Source organism: Eucalyptus grandis, chromosome 3, assembly GCF_016545825.1.
Source record: "Eucalyptus grandis isolate ANBG69807.140 chromosome 3, ASM1654582v1, whole genome shotgun sequence".
Taxonomy (NCBI): Eukaryota; Viridiplantae; Streptophyta; class Magnoliopsida; order Myrtales; family Myrtaceae; genus Eucalyptus; species Eucalyptus grandis.
Genome location: NC_052614.1, coordinates 13,310,379 through 13,327,370, shown reverse-complemented (window position 1 = coordinate 13,327,370; position 16,992 = coordinate 13,310,379). Strand labels below are relative to the sequence as shown.

Here is a 16,992-nt window from a genome sequence, read left to right as displayed (position 1 = left end):
TAAAATCATGGATCGTGTAAAACACGAGACAGAAGCTCGGGTAAGTTGGCCGAAACATGAAGTTACTTTTGCATTTGATAGTGTTTTAGGTTGAACATGTGTCATATGTCTAATCCGCACGCAAGTCTCACTTGTTTGATTAGATTGTGTTAATTTTTAAAACACGAGACAGAAGCTTAGGGGACCCCACGACCAACCGAACCCGCCTGCGTAGATGCACATCAGCACCAGCACTAGTATGGCGTGGCCCTTGCTGAGGCGCTCCGTGCCAGAAATGCCCATCGTCACAGCCAAGACACATGCCACACCAATCTAAACAATAAGCGAACCAGGTTTAAGGGCATACGTGGATTTATGATAACAAAGACTGACGTCGAGATGGCGAGATGATTGAGTATAGTGATCGCACGACGTCTCAATGTAGTCTTGTATGTTGAGCATTACTCCTTAAAATACTTCACCTCTTTATTCTCTGCATCGGTTGCATCACGCCTTCATGCATTGCTAATAAAGCTAGGGGCGAACTACATACCTGACAGAGGAACAATCCACGACAAACGTAGACACCAGAATCGATCCCAAGTTAACCGATCCCAGTATTATAGCCGCTATCAGAGCAGAGTCGCTCCCAAATCCCACGGACTGAAACAAAACAGGCAGTAGAATGCAATGATGTTGATCCCTGTAAGTTGCTGAAAGAATGGGATCGCTATCGACATCACAAGGTGCGGCCAATACTGCCTCTCAAAGATCGTTACGATGGGCTTTTCCTTGGTGGCCCTTGCTATCTCACTAGACCTGATGAGCTCAGCAAGCTCGGGCTCGATGTTGGTGTCGTGGCCCCGCACCTTGACAAGTGCTTGCTTTGCTTGAGTGAGCTTGCCACGCTCGATGAAGCTTGCAGCAGTGTCGGAGATGAGGAGGGCGCCGAGGGTCATGATGGTGGCTAGGGCCGCGACGAGGCCGAGGGTGAGGCGCCACCCCCAGTTGATCTTGGCGGTGCCGTAGTTTATGCAGTTGGAGGAGACCACCCCGATGCCTATGAAGAATTGGAAGCCAGTGTTGAAGGTGCCACGCCATTTCGGCGGGGCCATCTCTGAGAGGTAGATAGGAGTTGTGACATCCTAGATTTTCAATTTTGTTTTCTATTGAATAAATTGGGCATTTCATCGACGCGCCTATAAGGCTGTTCTCAGAGCTGATCACTCTCGAGATAACTAGACTATTCAAGGAAGCCATTAAAGAATTTTAATGCGATAGACCTGAGAATTCGATCAGGAGTTAGTTTCTCGACGTGCTCATCTTTAGAGGCCATTACGAAACAATTAAAAATCGATTTGAGATCAGAGATAGGTCGATTCAACAGAGATATGTGGCTAATTGTGGATGACACCACTAAATTGGAAAATTCTTGTCAGCTGGCACTAGATTAATTTTTCTATCGTTTTAGTACCCCGTGTTCGTATTTGAATTCTCGAGATTTTCACGACAACCGAGAATTACCAATGTGTCAAGTGGGTTCATTGTGGCTCGAGAAAAATTGACCACGGGTCAATTACACTAAATATTTCTGAAAACTACCTGGTAGCTTAAGTTACGCTAAAAACGCGCTTGAGTAAAATTAACCGCGAATTTGAATCCGATTTCAGAAATTAAAAATTCTGTCATGTCATAATAAATTCTAGGAGTGTCGACTCAGTCTCAGAAGATTTTTCTGCAATCCGAGACTTTTTGGGAAAAAGTCATCCTATGGTCGTTTTTGTTCAGAAAAAGGCAGGGATCGTTTTTTTATCGCAAATTTGAGAATCAAGTGGATTGTATTGGTAAAGAAAAATATCGATTTGATTGAGAACTCGACAATGGGATTTGTTGAGGCCAAATGAGATTGAATTGAGCAAGAAACTAAGCCCAATTCAAGGAGAAATCTTAGAAATTCGTATGCTCCCCATTACCTATGGTTTTGGACTATTTCAAGGTTGCAAGGGGGAGCATTGGTGGCTTATTGAGAGCCAAGGAAGCCATGCTTGGCTGTGGATAGGTCAATGAGATAAGCATGCGGAAGATCAAGGCTTGTAGCCCCCTCTATCTCTCTCTTCCTCTCGAAGGCTGCGTCCACCACCCCTCTTCCCTCTGTTTTGTGCTACTCGATGCCCTCAACTAGCAGGAGAGAAGTTGTCGTCGACCTCGCAAGCCACTAGAAGCAGCTGTGCCACCGCACGCTCGCTAGAGCAGCTAGCTCGCCGTCGCGCGTTCGCTTGTCCGTGCTGCCGTTTGCGCGTCCTAGCCCGTCGTCCGCCTCTGTCCATGCATCCCAGGAGCTTTTTCAATCAGCTCAGGCCGCTGTGAGCCCTGTCTGACTACCGTGAGTGCTCACCAAGGCCCAGTTTAGCCCTTGCTACCTTCCTCGGTCCATTCTCGCTCTTAACCGGCTTTGTTGGTCTTTGTTTCAGCCAAGCATAGCAGCAAACAAAGAGGGTATCTAGCACTGTTGCGGGCCCATTTTGAGGTGGTCCTGAGCCTCGATTGCTAGGCCCACCTTGAGGAAAGTCGAGCTTCGCGACGTTCCTGTCCTTTTGCACCGAACTACTTGTTAAACAAGTGAGTTTTACTCACTAAACTCCGCTTAGTAGGCTAATGATGCTTAGGGGTTGTTTAGATTTAATTAAGTGTGATTAGGTGGATAGATTAGAGTAGAGCAATTAATTTAGTGCCTTGCTGATGCATGTTAGGTGGTTAGATAGTGCCATTAGCAAGTAGACTCGTGCTATTATTTATTTAACGAATCTTGGAATTTTTTCGGGTCCGTTTTGGCGTCTAATTAGGCTTTACGGGCCTAAGTTGGATTTATTACATTTATTTAATATTTTTCGTATTCATTTATTTAATTATTTATTTTTTGGAAATTAGGCTAGGATAGCCAATGACTGGAATTTTATGCTGGTTATCATGGTGTAATCTATTTATTTATCTGAGCTCTAAATTGTGTTGAATTGATTTAATTGTGATTTTAAGATTTTATTCCTAAATTAATTAAATTTGGTAATTAATTGGAAAATTACCGGGCGTCGGTTTATAGCGCGAAAAATATATTATGAGCTGTTGAAATTAGTGAGATGTTCAAAAAGTGAAATTATGATATTTTGGCTATGGCCAACCGTGTACCTACATACAATTATTTTTATCGGGTATGATAAAAATGAAGAATTGATTAAATGGTCTGGATAGTATATTATATCAGCCTACGGGCGATACGTTAGCTTAGATTATGAGCAATTTATCAATATGTTATATCAACCTACGGGCTCTGATATATCAGTTTGGTGAGAGCAATATATCTAATCAACTTAGTGAGAGCAATATGATCAGCTTAGAGAGAGTATTATTAGTGTGCTATATTAACTTAAGGGTTGGATATGTCAGCTTAGCGAGAGCAGTATACTATTTATCAACTTAGCGAGAGCTATATTATCTATTTATCAGCCTAGAATAAACAGTCATATCATGGGTGAACTTATAAATAGTATTGAATGTATCGACTAGGGGAAGGTCGCAATGACATGTAATCGATTTAGTTGATTGATCGATGGTTCGATCTGATTGGGTGAATTGATGTGGTTTGTGTATATTCAATATATACTGACTTGCAAGATGGAACTGAGGTCAAGGTAAATCTTCTGACTCGTGTTGTGCTTAAGTAGCCCTTAAGGCATATTAGCTTCCTAATTGGGTCTTAGGAGGGTAGGACTTATTGAAACGTAGTCTCACTCCATTGTGGGACAACATTTCAGGTCCCTAGATGACAGCACCTCCCCCTTCTCTTGTGCATTTTGGTATACCAAAGGAGGTCACCGAAGTAGGCTATCATATTCCGATACACCCTTACCCTGAAGGATTGGAGTATGTGATGATAAAATCCACTGTTTGGGTTGACGTGGGTGAACCCGAGAAGGTACCTCATAGGTACCAGTCATGGTATTGTCACTATCATGATAGGCGAAGGGAGGGTCCTGTGCCGGAGGCTGATGTATTTCGGTATGTTTTAAAGGCTGCACTTGGGAATGGCACAACGGATCTTAAGGGTGGATTAGTAATGGATGCCAATGATCCCAATCTTAAAGGTGATTATGATTTTCTAGTGTACTCACCCGAAGTTGCCAATTGGAGCGAGGAAGAAGGGGAGATCAAAGAGGATGAGGAGGTGGAGCAGGAAGAATTTAGCGATGACGAGTAGTCGGAGTTGTAGACCCCTCTCTGTTTGAGAACTTGATGTTATGTGTGTTTATATACTTGGACCAACTTGTATAATATATGACCAGTTGTGTTATATATATATATATATATATAAGAGTGTGGTTGTGTGGTTTGAAATTTTATGGCCCTGCTTTCCTTTCTCATTATTTTATTGTCTGGGGATTTATATATGCACAGTTAAATTTCCTGCATGTATGCATCCCACAGTAGGCGAACAACTCCCGTTCAAGCCCTTTAGGGACAACCTTTTAGCAGAAAACCACTCAGCAATTTAGTTCAAAGCCTAAAGACACTCAAAGATTCCAGGATGGCAACGTTTCTAATCTACCAAAGCTGCATTTCTTGGAGGATCCTACCAGGCTGGAGAAGAAGAGAAATTTAGAAAGTCATGGAGAGGTTTTTCACAAAGCACACACTTTACTTTAAGGGACTCCTCCCAACATATTACACCCTCCTCGTCTTTTATAGACGATAAGAAGTCACAAAGACACACACAAGGACCAAGCTCATGGGTTCGGATACAAACAGAGGCATCGGAAACTTCTAGGAGGGAATTATTCGCATACTATGAACAGTACCTTCCATAGCCTAGTGCTACAGTAAAGTGAACAGTGATTTGCTACAGTGAAATTGTACGGACTCATCGGTCTTGTCCGTCACTAGCATTGTAGTCATAGTCGGAGTTGTCCGAGTTGTGTAATGTTGCTCAGCAGTGTTCCTCATACTTTTGTTCAAGAGCTTCAAGGTATTCTGGTGATAGGATTTGGTTGAGCTGACAGGATGTGGATGCAGAGGCTTTGTAAGCCCAGTGGGATGCTTCTTCTTCTGCTCAGTTTGTGTTGTCATTTTCTTCAGTGTCGGTAGGAATGCTAGGCTGAGGCCAATTGGATGGCTGTGCATAAAATGATGTGTCCATGCTTTGAGATAAGGACGAAGGTCCATGTTCGTAGGGATCCTAGGACAGAGGACCTCTAAAGCGTGCATAGGGGTCCTGGGTGGATTGAATAATGTCATCAGCTCCTGTCATTTCATGATCTTGAGATGATGTAACTTGTTTGTATTGCCTGAGTGCTTCCATAGCTTCTGGTGTTCGGTCATAATGATCCCACGTAGTGGGTACATTATTCCATATATCTTCGGGAATGGTCTTGTTTTCTTAGCACAAGATTTTTTGGAGTCCTCGATACTGGTGTTCACAAGATCTACTAGATCTGGGATAAGATTTATAAATTCGAGCTTTTCGGCTATCCAAGTGAGGTTTATAGGATGTGGTTCCTATTTCCTGTGGGGCATCAATGATGTGGCCATTATTTGTAAAAAAAATGCCATGGTCGTTGAAAGAACAAGATGGTATGAACTTCAGGATTTGGGGTTATGGTTCTCAGCTCTTTTTCCAAGAGATGTTTCCAGTGAGTAGGATGGTAGAACCAATTAAGAAAGTCTAAGAGATTCTTATCACTTTCTTTCTCAACATTTCTTCCGAGTAAAAATATCTTGGTGAGGTTGGCAATGAATCTTCTGATTGAAATTTCAATAACTATTAAGTACTTATTGGTTAAGTACCATAATAATGTCGTGAGTTGATTCGGGAAATCATCTTCCTTTTAGATAAAAGGATGAATAAATGGATAAATCGAATTTAACCCAAAATGATAAAGAATCGAACCTCCATTAAATCTGAACAGATCTACGTAGCATTGCCACATAAGGCTCTCCAGGTTTTCAGCAAGACTATCATTCTGGATTTGTTGAATAATCTCCTGGGGATATTTCCAACTTGGCAAATCTTTGATCCTCTCAATCTTATATTTCACGCCATGATTGAGCATATAAAAAGCATGCCTCTTGATGTACATGTTGATTTCAGCTGATACTTTTGGCCTTGAGAGGAAGTTAGCAAGCACATTCTTCTTTCCATGAATATGTTTGGTTTCAAAAGAGTATTTTGAAAACCATTCAGCCCATCGAAGCAGTTGGGAATTTGGAATCTATTTCTGTTTAAACTTGGTCATCTGAGGGAAAGATGCCATGTCTAATTCTACTAGGAAGTGATGGCTGATAAGATGAAACTCAAACTTTTTGATTCCATTTTTTACTGCTAAGATTTCTTTGAAAGTGGAATGGTAATACATTTCAGCTGGAGAAAACTTTCCACTTTTATGAGCGCAAATGTGTCTCTTACCATCAATTTCTTCGAACAGGATGGCTGCAATTATTCATCACTAGTGTCAGTTTGAAGAATTCTTTTTCCTGTTGATGGTATTTGCAATGGTGGGAGATTTGCATAATCTCCACTAGTGAGTTTTTCCCTAAGGTAGGGGATTCTTCTTCAGCATGGATTGCAAAGGAAAGCTTTGCAATGTTTGGGACAAAATCATTGAGATAATTTATTATCCCAAGAAATTGCTAAACTTGTTTTGTAGTGAAGTTATCTTGGAAACTTCAATAATTCTTGCAATGTACCTTTGTTGAGGTGCATACCAAGAAATTCAATCTCTATTTGGGCAATATTCATTTTCCTTTAAGAAAGCATAATGCCATGCTTTTTCACGATTTCTGCGAATTGCTCAAGGAGTTGACAGTCTGTTCGTCAGGACTGTAGAGCAGAATGTCGTCAATGTATACGGTTACACTTGACAAGATTGGTTGGAAAATACGGCACATGGTCTTTTGGAAAAGGGATGGTGCTACTTTTAAGCCAAAATGAATAACTTTCCACTGGAAATGCTGGTTTGGGATATAGAATCCTGTTTTGGATCTGTCTTCAGGGTGGATGCCTAATTGCCAAAATCCGGCTTTGAGGTCGAATTTGGAATAGATATAGGCCTTGGTTAGACCAGTAAAGAGAGAGTCTCTGGATGGTAAAGTGAATTTATCATCTTGGAGAAAAATGTTGAGATGTTGATAGTTGATTACCAGTCTCATTTTTCCCCTGTTTTGCTCAGCATGCTTATTGACATAAAAGGATTCGCAAGCCCATTGAGAATCAGAGATTTTAATAAGGCCTTATTGCAATAATTCTGAGCATTCCCTTTGAGCTAAAGCCAGATGTTCTGGCTTCATTCCCATGTGACTTGCCTTGGTTGGATTTATGTCTTCATTCTTCTTAAAAGGAAGGCGAACAAAGAACTCTGGATTTTTCCATAAAGGATAGGAACACTTCTGAGCAAATTCCGAATGGGATTCCGAACAAGATTCTAACAACTTTTGCATGATTGGATCTAATAGACTCATTTGAATGGAAAAGAGTCTCTGAATGTTGACAAACTTAGAGAATTGGTCTTTATACCTAAGACCTTTTCTAGGAATGATACTGAGAAATTTGAGAGATCCCACCCAATTATCAAGTCTTTATTGGGGAGATTTGATCCAAAAATCTTTGTGGTTATGGAACACTGAGGAAAAAGAACTGGACAATTACTGGAGTGGTCCTGACATTTGTGGAGAAAGTGTCTCTCGAAGCATAATTGAAATATCGGACATAAGGAGTCCAATATTCTTCAAGAAGAACTTTGGTGTCCAGTATTGAACAACTTGCTCCGGTATCAATGAGAGCAATAACAGTGATCGGTTTGGCAAACTTTGAAGTGAGGATTTTTACAGGGAAATGGGGACAGTGAGTTTGACTTGAAATTATGTCAAGGCTTGGTTCTGGAGATGTGGAGGATATGTGAAAGATGTCTTTAGATTCTAAGTCTGACTCAGTCTCACTGGAAGTTTGGTAAGAGGGAATGACACAAAGAGTTTGTTTAGATGGCTCTTCATCAGCAGAGAATACATATTCAATATCATCATTTTCAAGAGAAATACTTGTTTCATTCTCAATGTGATGAATTAGATGATTTTGACATTTTCTCGCTTGAGGATAATTTTTAGCAAAATGTCCTTTCTGATTGCAGATGAAGCAACGGTTTGATTTCTTATGGCCTGTGCGATCCTTCATTTTGCGTAGGTATCGCCATCCTGGAATCTTTGAGTGTCTCTAGGCTCGAACTAAAAGGCTGTGTAGTTTTCTACTAAAAACTGTCCCTGAAGGGCTTGAACGGGAGTTGTTCACCCACTATGGTATGCATACTTGCAGGAATTTACTCTCCTTAAAATGAATGGGTCGGCGATGCGTCCTGGGACATCGCTATTAAATCGACTAATGAGGAATGGGCACGTGCTCAGAGGATCGGGCGTGACAGGAGTTGCTTGAGATACAATTCTCATTATTCACTAACTGGATGGTGATTCTTCTTTCGAAAAGAAGGGTATGTTGCATGAATCTCATTTATATACTAAATTGAATATGAAATATGGATTCAATTGAACTCATTTTTCAATAAAAAAAGATAATCTATTATTTATGTTTGAATAGAAAACTAGCATATAGAAATTATTCATGAGAATCTTAATATTGAACATTTCTCTAGCCTTGTTTTTTTTTTCAAATTTCTCCAGCCTATTAAGTCTCCACCAAACTAATGTAAAATTAACCGGATCATAATAGTACCACGATGAATTCAAATGTCTCGTCGATCATAAATATCATATGAATACATATAATTATTGACAAAGAGTCCAAATGGAAGATTTGTATTTTAATTGATCATAAACTTATAATCTATTTATTTCATGAAAAATAGATGATTTAGAAAATAATTTTTTGTATTACTTAAAAAAATCAGTCAAAAAAACATATCATCATCATCATCATCATCATTATTATTATTAAGTTATGTCTAAATATTTTTTTGAACAATAAAAATATGTTTCATTCCTTCATTCCCATAGATAATTTAAACACTTATTTTAAAAAAGTTATGTTATAAATCATTTATTTTTCAAAAAATAAATGCACTATTGGAGCAGTAACGTACCAGCAAATTTCAGAATGGCTAAATCCTTATCATGAAATGAGGAGTACAAGTCAACAACCTTGATATATGGAGTTGAAAAGGGACTTCTTTCCTTTAGAACATAATTAAGCAGCAAATGACCTAGTACCTGGTTAGTGAAGCCGACACCCAATCCAAGCAAGATACGCCCGAGGATGAGCATGGCTATGTTGGCAGCTCCGCCATTAATGGCTGCCCCGGCAAGGAAGGTGAACCACCAAGAACCATTATGTTTCTCCGACCAAATGCCGCAGTGAGGCGGCTTGCCCAGAGGGACGAAGCCAACCCCGCGATGTAGAGTGAGGACATGAACGCCGTCAAGACTTGGCTATCATAAATGCAGTACACATTTGTTTTGGCCTCGGCGGCCTTCCTTAGTACCGATGGGAAGAATTTCTTCAAGAAGGGAGCCATTGTAGTGACACCCCCTACACAAAGAAATTGCAAATTTGCACCATGTATATATTAGTACACTAAAATGTATTTTGCTCTGTTTTGGATCCGTATTCCCTTAATGATCACAATGAATCTCATCAAAAGAAACAGTTAAGAGCATTACCCTCACACACGCAATTCTTGCAAAATTTTTGCATTGACTAGGTACTAATTGTCCTCACATGAGGCCCAAAATCGATGTCAAGGCTCGCGCACATAGGAGATGGTTGCATTACATGAATAAATCTACTCGTGCATATAAATTGACTAATTGGCATAAGTGAATTGAAGAGTTTATACCGCAAATGAGGAATAAAGTCTATTTTCCATTTATAGAAGTAATAATTTATTTTCCCATTTTATAGAAAGTTTTTTTTTTGTCGGTCCTACGTTAAGCCTATTCTAACACTCACTCTCAGACTTTTGCCCTGCCTCCTTGTAGGGCGTGGGAGTCGAAACCCACTCATGAAATGAAATCGTCACCACCCCAATCCCTCCTGAGACGGTGGGGATTTGAACTCACCTCTTCCTTCCAAGTTGGAAGGGTGGCCACTAGGGCGAACCTCCAGTGTTTTTTTTTTTTTTTTTTTTTTATATTTTTATTTTTTATAGAAAGTTTAGATTACGTAGTAGTAGTCACTTGAAACAAAACATAGTTACATATCCAAATTTGAAATCTACTCATGTGAAAACAACACCATTTGGTGTTTTCTAAACAGGTTCATCTCCAATAAGTTCATAGATTTTCATTTTTGGTGGATTCCTATTGGGAAAATACATAAACCAGGTGGAAATAGCGCGAGCCTAAAATTAATGTCATTAAAGGTGCAAATGATAATCATTCTGTCTAAAAGTTGATTATTTGAATAGAAATAGATTTTTCTAATTCTATTTCTGAATGAGTTTCTAAGCAAAAATATGAAATAGCATTTTCTATTTCTATTTCTGAATGAGTTTTTAAGCAAAAATACGTATTTGATAATGATACAAATTTTTTATTATTATTTGATAATGACACAAAATTTATCCCTTCCAAGCAAAAGGCGACGGCGAGGACCAGTGGTAGGAGGGGGCCACAATGGGTGCGTGTTGTGCGACGAGTTGGAGGGCGACAAGTGGTGGCAGGTGGACGGTCAGTTAATAGCGAGGACGAGTGATGAGAAGAGTTTTATTTCTTATTTTTGTTCTAGAAATAGAGACATAAAATTTTTACTTCTCATTTCTTTCTCAAACCTATTTTTGGAAAAATAGTTTGTTCTAATAATAGAAAATGACATTGCGTTATTAAATGGATTTCTATTCTAAACTTGTTTTTGGAAAAGAATAATTTTGAAATAGAAATATAATATTTATCATGGGTGTCCCAAATGGCTGATGTGATTGAGTCATCCGATGATTATTTTTTTATTTTCCATAGTTACAAATAAGGAGAAAACTTATTAGATCCTGATGGCAACCTATATAAGAACCTCTCAAGGTGGAAAACTGTTATAGCATTTTCGATAAAAGAAACGATTGGGTAATGGTCTTTAGTATATTGCAAGAATAATAATTTATTCTCGATCACAAAAAAACAAATAATAAATAATTATACATTATTGTAGAGTGAATTACGTCAAGTTTGTGGTTTCACAAGAAAGTATTATTTTTATATTAGCGCAAAAACTATTATACTACTAAAGCCCTTTCCATAATTCATGGATGAACATTATCCATAATTACAAATAAGGAAAAATCTGATCAGATTTTGATGGCAACCTACGTAAGAGCCTCCTCAAGATGGAAACCAACTTTAGCATTTTCCAGAAATAGCCAACAATAATTGTTTTAATTTTCCATAATTATAAATAAAGAGAAATCTTACCAGATGTTGATGGGCAACCTATAGGCACAAACATAATATACTCACTGTCTAAATCAAGTGATTGTGCAAAATTTTAAAAATATTTGAGATTTTTTTTTTTGGTCGAAAAAAATATTTGAGATTAGTTAAACAAAAATGCACTAGCTCACCCTCTTCTCTCTATCTATTCAAATGCAAAGCGAAGATCGACGTGAGCCTTTTAATTTTTCAGCATCTACTTGAAGCAAAAATAACGTGCGAAGTCGTATCGAGTCCGTTTCATGGATGTCATTTTCTGCATCTACTCGAAGCAAAAGTAACGTGCGAAGTCGTACCGAGTCCATTTCATGGATGTCATTTTCTGCATCCACTCGAAGCAAAAATAACGTGCGAAGTCGTATCGAGTCCGTTTCATGGATGTCATTTTCTGCGTGTACTGGAGCTGAAACTACAAAGATTGACGGAGGATGTCGGAGCTTCGATGATGATGAGGCATGGGGGATGAATTTTGATGTTTTCACGCATTAATTGCTCGAAGAAGACGTGATAATTCGCGTGCCGATGGAGGACGACGGAGCATTACGCCATTTTCACGGAAGAAACTGGACAGAGGAGAGGAGGCATAAGACGCGCCTGAAATCCCGATGTCGTACCCGAAGATGAGCCCACTCGTCGCGGCCACGATGCAAGTGATCACCACCGACAGCGTTATTCTGGAGCTGGGGCCATCCAGGTTGCCTCCATCGACGGCCAACCCTCCAATCGCCATCTCTTGTGAGAGTAATAAGATCTTTCAATCACATGAACATGATATCAAATTAAATAATATAGTGTACCCGAATCAAATGAAGCAATTATTGATCCAATGAGAGAGAATATGGGTGCGTTTGGGAGTAGCTTTAGAAGGGGCTTTGGGCATCAAAAGCCCTTTGGGCAAAAAAATGGGTGTTTGGGAACCAGCTTTCGAAGCCTCTTAATGGGAAAGCAAGTCACTTGGAAGGCTGAAAGCCCAAGGCAGCCTCATTCTCGGCATGCTGGGAGCTCACTGTTCATCTTTTTTTTTTCCAAAATTATCCTCACGAATTTTTTGTTTTTCCGGTGCGTGTCCTTGTATGAACACTGTTCATCTTCTTCGGGCGAGCCTCGGGGTCGGGCGACCTCCAACGAGGGTCCGCCGGAGGTCGCAGGTCAGCCGGAGGTCGCAGGTCCTCGCGGCGACCGGATCTGGTTGCGGCGACCTCGCTGCGCGACCTCTGCACAACCAGATCTGGTCGCCGGAGGTCGCGCGACCCGATCTGGTCGCCGGACTGGTTGCCGCGAGGTCGCGCGACCTCCGGCAAACAGATCTGGTCGCGCGACCTCTGCGGGACCAGATTTGGTCGCGCGACCTCCGGCGACCAGATCTGGTCGCGGAGGTCGCGCGACCTCTGCGCGACCGGATCTGGTCGCGCGACCTCCGGCGACGCGCAGAGGTCGCGTGACCTCGCGGCGACCAGATCTGGTCGCCGGACTGGTCGCCGGAGGTCGCGCGACCTCCGGCGACGCACAGAGGTCGCGCGACCAGACTGCCTCCCACGACCCGGATCCGGGGTCACCGGAGATCGCCGGCGGTCGCCGGAGGTCGCTGACGGCCGCTGCCCTTGCCGGTCATTTTATTTTTAATTTTTCTTTTGATAATTTTTTTTTACCACAAAACTCTTTTGTAAATGTAATTTCCCAAACACTATTTTGCTCAAAGCACTTCACAAAGAGCTTTCAAAGTATAATTTACCAAACACAGTTTGCATTTTGAAAAATACCTTTAAGTCAAAGGTCTTTGCATTTTCCTAAAGGCTTTCCCCAAAAGCGGTTCCCAAACGCACCCTATATCCTCTTGTGAGTATGAATCTTCGCCACTCTTTCCTCTATGATGGTTGTGATGAGTGTGTATTTTTTTTCTCAATGATTTTTTGGAAATAGCGGAATCGTGATAATGGGATGCAACCATTCTCTACCAAAGCGAGACCATATATAGAGGGAATGATGGGATCAACCCTAGAGTTGCCAATTCTCAACCTTCCATTAAGGTTTAATATATGGATTCTATATGCCTAATTAGATGTCACAAATATATTACCCATATTATATTTAATTAAATTGGCTCATATCAAATGTTAAATAATTAACTTGATAAGCCACATAAATGGGTTGGACCTCGTCAAGTCCAACATTCTGCCACTTAGCCAAAGGCTTTATTATCGATCTAATTCACAAAACACAACATAATCAAGCATATACAACAACTCTTAAGTAAAGTCATGTCTTACATTTATCCAGAAAAGAAATGGAGCCAATCCATGTTCCAATGCCACGGTACATTCTTTAGTTACTATCCCAACACAAACATTAAACGCAACGGGAAAATTATCCAAAAAGTCATAAACCTATTGTAGTTTTGTCAATTCAATCATAAACATTTTAACTTTACCAATTGAGTCATAAACCTTTTAACTTCTTGCCGATTCAGTCTATCTGGCCAATTTTGGCCGGAAAATGCTGATGTGGCCTGTGGCGGGTGGCTAGCCGTCGCCCATCCCGCTAGGGGTGAGGTCAATGCTCACTGGGTGAGGGCGACCCCTGGCGAGGGCTCCCCTTGCTAGATTTGGTGAGGTCGGCCCTCACTGGGGCTAGGGAGGCCTCGCTCGGCGTCGTCGTCGCCCGGCCAGGCTTCGCCTGTGGCGGGCGAGGCCAGCCAATCGGCTGTGGCTGGTGGCCGGCCACCGAAAAAAGCCAAAAAGAAAAAAAAATTCAATTAAAAATTATCAACGTCAATGCTGGCAGTACTACGTGGTACCGCCAGCTTCCACGTTAGCATTTTCTGGCCAAAATTGGCCGGATAGACTGAATTGGCAAAAAGTGAAAATGTTTAGGATTCAATTGGTAAAGTTAAAAGGTTTATGATTCAATTGGTAAAGTTAAAATGTTTAGGATTGAATTGGCAAAACTGCAATAGGTTTAGGACTTTTTGGACAATTTTCCCAAATGCAACATAATGGTTTAATAGTCATGAATTGTAACTTTTCATAATATAAATATGTTCATGAGGTCCATACATAATTGTTTGTTTCGAAAAGCTTCAAAGGTGCACATATAATAAGAAGCAACTATCGATAAATCCAAATCTATTACATGAGGTGATCACAAAATAAATAAAAATACATCATATGTCAAAACCATGATCTAAACTAAAGGCTATTAACCAAACCCATACTAGCAACATGTTCTCGAAAGAGATTGGGTGGTAAGCATTTTGTCATAGGATCCGCTAAGATGGCTTTAGTACTAATATACTGAATGGACACAATTTGATTTTAGACTCTTTCTCTTACAACTTGGTACTTAATGTCAATGCGTTAGGATACACCACTCGACTTCTTGTTCTTCAAGAAGAAAATAGTAACCTAATTGTTATAGTGACTCTTTAGTGGTCTCGAAATAATATCAACTACCTTAAGCCCCATCATGAAGTTCCTCAACCATAAACCATGAGAACTCGCCTCTTGACATGCTACGAACTCAGCCTCCATAGTGGAAGATGTAGTTAAGGATTGCTTTGCATTCTTCCATGAGATGGATTCTCCAACGAGCATAAAAATGTACCTTGATATGGATTTTCTATGTCATTACGCCTAGCATTAGAACCGGAATAACCAATAACCTCAAGGTTAGGGGTGTGCAACTGGACTGGATATACCTAGGAACCGGACCGGCCCACCTGGAAAACAGGGCCGGGAACGGGTTTCCATTGAAATCGGTTCGGGAATCGGTTCTCAAAATTGGGAACCAGTTTAAACCGATCTAGGAACCGGGTCTGATTGATTACCCACCTAGGAACCGGTTCCCGGACCAGTTTTGGATTTGGTTTGGAAACTGGTTTTGTAAGTATAAGTCCAAAACTCTATTTTTTCCTCTTATTTCTATTCTTACTCCCACAATCACACGACGTTTTTCCTCTTTGCTCTCTCAAATATGCACGGCACTCCTCTTTCGTCATTCCTCTTCCTCACTTGCTTCCCTCCCTCAGCGGCTCCCTCTCGCACCGTTTGACAAATGGACGGTGTTCGTCATCGCCAAATTCTTGTGTACCACGTGGATTAGATTGCCTAATTTCTTTTTTGTAGGAAGAATTATGCTTGCATAAATGAGTAGCTTCATGTAGTAGTTGTGGGGATAAGACTAATATTAAACTCATGTTTGTTGCTAATTTTTTTCTTATGATTTTATTTATTATAATTAGCCCTGTGGATCCTTAATTTTTCATTTAGTCAAAAAGTTCATGTATTTATTTATTATAAGTGCATAATATTTCGATACAAATTAGGAGGAATACGTTATTTTTCTTGCGTATTAATATACAATTCGAAATTTTATAGGATATTGGGAGATTGCAAAACAGGTTTCAATGGAAATAGGGTTGACCTTGGAATCAGACCGGAAAAATAGGGTAGGTCGGGTACAGGATCAAATACAAACAGGATTGGGTACATGGTCTAAAAAATGGGAACCGGTTATAATAAGGTCGGGTATAGGGTTTAGGTCTAGACCCCACCCACCTTGGACCTGATCACCCTTACTCAAGGTTATCTATTCTCTTGTAGGTTGTTGGCACTTAAATATTAGCTAACCATTTGATCATTAATTGCACAAAAAATTAGGGATAAATTTTTAAAACCTTAAAAGAAATATTAAAATTAAATTACATAGCATATAGATTTAGGAGTATTCATTATATGGTTTATATTTTATCTCAAGTAATTGCATTTTAGTCAGATTGGTGGAGGATGGTTCTAAGCTTAAAATGAATGGACTACGCTTGCACATAGGGGTAAAATTGAGCTACAACTAGGGGTGTAGGTGGCCGATATTCATAGGGTAAAAGGGCCTCAATTGCCTAAATTAAGCTTGATTCAGCCAATTAAAAGTCTTATTAGGGATTGACCTTAGGTTATAAGAGCACATTACATTGAAAAAGCCTAGATTAAGCCCTTATAATCAAGATTAAACCTAGGTATTCACTATATAAACATGTTTATGCCTCGTCATTCGTGGTTGGCAAAACAATTATCAAAGCACTAGAGAGATACGCATAAGCTCGGCCAAGCTTAGCCGAGACCCCCTACCGCACCCTCATCTCCGTCGTGCCAAGCTGTTGCTCGAGCCAAGACACTAGCACCATAGCCATCTGCCGTTCCAAGCTACTGCCCTTGCCATGAACAAGCCCCTACCGACGACGATCAAGCTGCGACCTCTCCTCCACTCAAGCCCTTAGCGACTTGCTACTATTTTGTATGTGACCCACACTGCTATTGCTTGCCGCTTCCTGTCTTGAAGCCTGGGAACCAAGCTCTGCCTCAACGATCACTGACCACTCGTTGCTGCTACCTTGCTGTGTCGCTGCTACCGTCGACATTGAGCTGCTACCCTGTGATGTCCTTGTCACGACACCCTTTGCCGCTTGATTATGACACCTCCCTCCGCCAGCTCCTGGCAATCATAGTGACAACCTAACGTTGTCCCTACCATCGTGCTGAGCCCTTTGGCCCT

At 40.6% G+C, this 16,992-nt stretch overlaps 1 pseudogene; it reads right to left on the bottom strand.

The window, feature by feature from the left end:
• Window positions 1–156: 156 nt before the first annotated feature.
• LOC104451192 lies at window positions 157–12,178 on the bottom strand (annotated as a pseudogene).
• Window positions 12,179–16,992: the final 4,814 nt, after the last annotated feature.